The 6,124-nt window shown below is 44.4% G+C and overlaps 1 protein-coding gene across 10 annotated transcripts in view; it reads left to right on the top strand.

The window, feature by feature from the left end:
* The first annotated feature begins 620 nt into the window (after positions 1-620).
* The window catches only part of LOC127668369 (natural cytotoxicity triggering receptor 3 ligand 1-like), a 29,874-nt gene continuing 24,370 nt past the window's right edge, over positions 621-6,124 (top strand). For all 10 annotated transcript variants that reach the window (XM_052161951.1, XM_052161972.1, XM_052161941.1 and 7 more), the window contains exon 1: positions 621-971. The gene's annotated coding sequence lies outside the window, so the exon portion shown is untranslated. The remainder of the gene's footprint in view (positions 972-6,124) is intronic.

The following is a 6,124-nucleotide window of genomic DNA, read 5'->3' as shown; positions in this document are numbered from 1 at the left end:
TTAAAAAACAGTATTTCTGAAATCTGTTCCTATTATGAAATCCAGAGCAACCTAGAACACACTGGGTGGAAGGCTCGTGCTCCAGCGGGGTAAAGGAAATGCAGAGACATGGGTGGCATGGGGGAGGTGGCACTTTAACTTCCATGGACACCCACTGAAATCCTGCTGAGACCTCTCCTTTGGCTACAGGGGCATTGGTGGCTTCCACTCTGTGACCAAGCAAGTAGATTTGGTAAGTTCTCATGAGCAAGATAGAAAAGCCTCTTTTTAAGTCTCTTTTAAAAACTTGGAAACTCCACCACAGAGTGAAAAAAAAAAAAAAAAACTGCTCAATGCCTTTATATGAATTCCTTGTGGTAACTGAAGGTTGTAAAATTAATATTCACTATCAATAGTTTTAACTATTTATTTCTAGCCAGCTGGGTTGAAATATGGGCAGGTGGCTTATGGAAGGTAATGGAATTAATTTTTCAAAGACAAACCAAGGAAGCAAATGGATTTAAAAGACAATATTGGAGCAAACAGATTTTAAGCCACTTTTGAAGGAGCACAGGAGGAATCCGGAAATGAAGGACATCCTTCCTTGCATAGTGAGGTCACAGCCATTCTTAGTAGCAGGATACCAGGGGCAGATCCAGGGGAAGGCAGGTTTGGTCTTCCAAGCTGAGTTGAAGCAGCTTGTGTCTTCACTAGCCTCAGAGGCAAACGGTTTTCCCTGCAGAGAGCCACTCTGAACCTCTGCCTCCCACGTGCTACCACTGCCAGGCTCCTTTTCTTCTTTTTATGATCACAACATTGGTGCCTGTGACTCGGATTCAGAAACTCTGCAGGTTTGCATGCTGGACAGACAGTTGGTGCTCCTCTCCCTCAGCTCCAGTCTGTGGGGTGGTGCTGCATGGCCACAAGCAGCTCACAGCCTCTGTCAGACAAGTTCACGCTCAACTGCAACCACGCTCACTAGCCGCGATCTGGTAAGCACCCCATCCCCCTCTGGTCAGAGCGACTGTCTGCATGGTCCTAGGTATTTCTTGAGTTTGGAGCTACCCCTGTGTTGTCCTTAAGGCTGGGAAACATTGACTTTCTCACTGACTTTCATTTTAGAGCTTTTTCCCTTGGAGATTTCCTGTCTTTCTTGAAGCTCAGAATTCCAGGCCTGGCCTGGCCTGGTTAACCTCACATGTCTCAACTTTGGGTCAATCTGTTATTTTTCCATTTCCCCTCTCATTTGCAGCAAGCAGGAAACAGGAGTAAGAGAGCAAGAGACAGAGAAAAAGGAGGGGGCGAGCATCCCATTTTATAGTAGTCCAATCCTACACTTTTTCCTTTTCCTAGCCCCTGACCAGGCAAAAATCCTTGTTCTAGTATTTGCATAGGCCTAGCTTATTAGGACTAGTATTTGCATAGGCCTAGCTTATTAGGACTGCACATTATAAGATCCATCTGTAACAAGAGATTTCTTCCCCCAAAGGATAGTAGGCAAATTTGGCATAACATAAGGCTGAATCTGTCCTGAATTGTCCTCTTCATCTTTCCAAGTTAGAAGTTTAGCACTTTGCTTTGGATTATTGGCATAACTGATACCTTGGAGGTGAGTGAGCATATCTGACAAGGGCCAAGTTGAAGGCCAATCTTGTCCTCTAATAAATGTCACATCAGCTCCAGTATCTATTAATCCTTCAAAGCTTTTCCCCTCAATTGTTAATTTAAAGTTGGGTCTCTTACTAGTAATAGATTGAACCTAATACACATCAGAGGAACCAAAACCACTCTGTCCTCTCTTACTCTTAACAAATCTGAAAGGTAGCAGATGTAAAGGAACTAAGATTAAGTTGAGCAATTCTTTGGTTAACAGGTACAGTTATAACACCATGAAGGGAAGCAGCCATAATTTAAATTCTCCCTCATAATCATTTCTATGACATCTGGATAAATCTGAAGTCCTTTTACAATAGTACTGCTTTTGTAAGACCCCCCCAAAACCAAGGGTGCCCTAGCACCCCATGCCTCGGAAGGCGACACCCAAATTACTCATGAGAAATGGTCTCGATGCAATAACATGAGGATTTCTTTATTCCAGAATTCTGGGTTCCACAGCCATACACCACACAGGGGTAGAGGACTGAGGACCCCGTGCAACTGAAGTCAAGGGTATTTAAAGGGGAAAAATCACAAGGCAAGGGTAGGAGGACACAATTCACAAGGCAAGGGGTGGAGGACAAAACAAGCATGGAATGGAGAAGTACAGAATGAGGAAGTAAGGAAGGTTAGAGATTATCTGGAGCAAGCGTCCTTGGGGCATTGTTTAGTTAAACATTGGAACTAGAACAGGGTGAAAGCAGAAAAACAACTTACTCTGTGCTGGGCTAGTTGTTTAGAGGTCTAAAAACATTGAGTTGGGGGTCTCTCACTTTATCCTAGAAGCAATCCTCCAGTTTCTGCAGGCACAGGTCCAAAAACTGTAGGCAGAGTCTGAACTCCCATTTCTGGGATTAATACTGCAAGGGAAGTAGAATAGATGTCCCACCCTGCACTTCCTGGTGTTGCCCTGATAAGCTCAAAAATGGATTTTCCTGGCCTGGCAGCAGCTTCATAGCCCCCTAAGTTGCTTGCTGTGTGTTTGGGGGCCTGAGCCTGGCCACTCTGCCTGTTTCCTGACACAGGATGGCCCTGAATCTTAGATTTACAATCCCTAGCCCAGTGATTACTTTTCCTGCATCTAGGACAAACTCTCAGGGCATCACTTGATTGCCCACTTACACTGCCTCTGTTCTTAGGGCAATCATTTTTAAATGACCCAAACCACCACACTTAAAACATGTTTTATTCCCTCCCTCTGTTAAAATATTATTTGCACAGTGGTTCCTTGCAAAGCTGCAGTCATGGCTAAGCCTTGATTGTTCGAAGGCCCAATCTCCTCACAAAGGCGAATGTACCCAGCTAAGCCTGTCTGTCCCTTGTAAGTTCTAATGGCAGTGCGACAAGCTGCATTAACTTTCTCATAAGCAAATTGTGTGACAAATGGATTTTCTGCTTAAGAATTTCCAAAAATTCTATTAACTGATTTCAGTAGTCTATCCACAAAATCCTGAAAAAGTTCATCAGGAACCTGTCTAAAGCTAGCTAAGCTTCCACTGAGATCCCCTTTAGTGGGTAATTGACTCCACATGTGGCGGGCAGCCATTGCAACCTGCGCATACACTCCAACAGGCAACCCAATGTAATTAGCATTGCCTTCATATTGACCTCCTCCTAGTAGCATGCTAGTATTCCAATCTGGATTACCTGCCCGAGCATTCATCACAACAGTTCTCTTACTAGCCTCACGCCATTCAGAACTCCAAAGCAAGAAATCTCCTAACAAAGTAGCCTTACATAGAATCTTCCAATCTTGTGGGGTTAAATTTGACTCCATCACAGTATCCAATAAGGCTTGTGTAAAATGAGCTGTAGGGCCATACTGTGCCACAGCTGCCTTTAATTCCTTTATCACTTTGAGCTCCAAGGTCTTATATTGTCTAACTCTATTCTGCTGGTCTGTGATCTCAATGACAGGGAAAGCCAACAGGTCAGATGTATCCTGTCCTTCCCTGTGAGCCTGATTTACAGCCCTTTCTAGCGCCAATTGGTGCATCTTAGGATCACTGCTACATCTGCACTTGATACCTATTTTAGCTCCTGTAGCTTATTAGCCAATTTCTGCAACTTAATTTCATACTCCAGTTTATGTAGTTGCATATTCATCTGGGTATCATCTCATACAGTAGAGGCCATAGGCGGAGCAGAAGGTGCGCTAGGAGGCCAGTCCTCACCATATTTGGCAGCTCCTTCGTCTGAATGGGCTTTTTCCTCTAATGTTAGCTCATCAGTAGTATCTCTATATCTTTCTAACTTAGGGTTGAGAGGACCCTTTTCTGAGAAAGTCCTCTCTGACAGGCTTCCTTCTTGAGATTCCTCAAGTTCTCCCAGCGTGCTATCTGATGCCTTTGAGGTCTCTTCATCAATAGCATCTTTTATAAGCATCCAGAGGCAGAGGAACTTAGTATTATCTGCCTTGGTGGCTCTTAATGCTTTTCCAATTTTTTCCCCCAGGTTCTCTTATCTAAAGTTCTTTTTTTCTCGGAACCGTGGGCAACAAGAATGTATCTGATCTAAAAAACCTTCTAACTAACCATTGTTTTTCACCCCTTTCTCCTTTTGCCTGAAGCAGCTCTTGAAAGCTGCAGGCAAATGCCTGTTTAGAAGTTTCCTGTCCCATTTCCCACTGTCAACCCCCAAGAGAGTCCCACCTAGCCTGTATCCTTTTGTACCTTACAACAGCTTCAAAAAGATGAAATTTTAGACTAGGGCTAGTATTTAACTCCTGTAGTTGCTCACCATGCAAAATACCATCTTTTTCCATTTTCTGGGACGCTTCGCCAAGACAGGGTCAACTCAGGAGACCTTCCCGTATCCAACCATGTGTTCGGGCACCGATCTGTAACTGCCCCCAGTTACATTGATCAGGTTACCTGGAAGGGAAGCTGGGGATGTATGGGAAAGTGGAAAAAAGAGTTGGAAACCAAGATAACACCTGCCATTCGAAGCTCAAAGTTTAATGGAAGACTCTAAATATATAGGCAGGGGAAACCCCTTCTCCCAAAGACTGGAAGCTTCTCCACAGAACCAGCTCAGTTGCTCCGCAGGTGGCTAGTGTCTCTCAGGAAACCACAGGTCCTTGAAGAACAATGGGCTTCACCTTGGTCTGAGTGCTCCACTCTAGGTGGAGGGGATTATGGCTGACACAGAAGTTCTGGCTCAAAGGCTGGGAGAGGAACTTCACATTGGTTGATGCCAAGTTCCTGCCAGGTGGCATGGCACCTCAATAAGGCTCTCTACATTTTGACTTCTTCCTTTCCAATTTGTATCCCTTTGATCCCCCTTTGTTGTCTAATTGCTCTAGCTAGAACTATATAACTGCTAAATTGTTGTTTAGTAAACTTGTTAGCCAAAGGAAACCTACCAAATCTACTTCTCATGGGCCAAATAGGCTCCATCCAGATAAGTACATCTGCCCAAACTTCCCACTTACTACCTATTCCAAAGAGTGGGATTCCTCTGGGTTCCAATTGGACATCTTAATTTTTTTTCTTTCTCCAAAATGTACTTAATCTTTTTCCTACCTATACTAATGTGTTTCAACATCTTGCCAAGTCCAGGCCCTTGCTACATCCAGGACAGCTCCAGAGAAGTAACCTTCAGATGCTCCAATCTTCTCTCAGCTTCTCTGGACACAGACAGCTTCTAATGGACCTGTTCTTCTGACCTATCCTCAGATGGCTCTACAGACCCTGGACAGCAAGGAAGCAGCCAATTCTTCTGAGACTGGACAAACATCCCCCATACCCATTTCTTTAGGTTCCCCAGAGACATGTCAGCCCCAATGTCAGCATGAAGTAGCCAGATACCACAGCGACCCTATTCCTGCTTTGCCATCACCTCTTTTTAATTCTTTTTCTTTTTTTCTTTTTTAAATTAGACCAAAACTGGGGAATGTTAGGATTCTGTCTAAGCTCCACCCCACAGTTACCTGGCAACATCCAGGTATGCCCCTCCCCACAGTTATCTGGTAATAGCCAGGTAGGCCTGGCCTACTATAATAGGAGCTTCCTGCCCCTCCTCTCTCTCTTACCTGTCTTGCCTCTCTTGTTCTCACACTCTCCCAGATTCTCTCTTGCTCCCTCTTGGGCTCCCCTCCACTCCCCCCTCTCTCCACATGATCATGGCCGGCATCTGCTTCTCTACTCTCTCCCCTTCTCTGCCTTTTTATGCTTCTACTACCCCCTTAACTCCCTTCCCGAAGCCCTGAATAAACTATTCTATACTATACTGGCATGTGTCTGGTCCCTCACAGGGAAGGGCACAATACACAGGAATAGGCCAACTTGGCATTGGCCTGATGAGGTACCCCCTTCCCCCATACCACCGCAAAACATATTCTCTTGCCTCTTTCTCTTTTTATGATCACAACAGTGGTGAATGATCATTTTGATGTGTTCTTGGATTTAGTATTCAAGAACTTTATTGAGTATTTTTGCATTGGTATTCATAGGGGAAATTGGTCTGAAGTTCTCTTTATTTAGTGGGT

This window comes from Apodemus sylvaticus, chromosome 1, assembly GCF_947179515.1.
Source record: "Apodemus sylvaticus chromosome 1, mApoSyl1.1, whole genome shotgun sequence".
In the NCBI taxonomy this organism is placed as follows: domain Eukaryota; kingdom Metazoa; phylum Chordata; class Mammalia; order Rodentia; family Muridae; genus Apodemus; species Apodemus sylvaticus.
The sequence above is the reverse complement of the archived record's forward strand: the minus strand, read 5'-3'. Positions and strand labels throughout refer to the sequence as shown.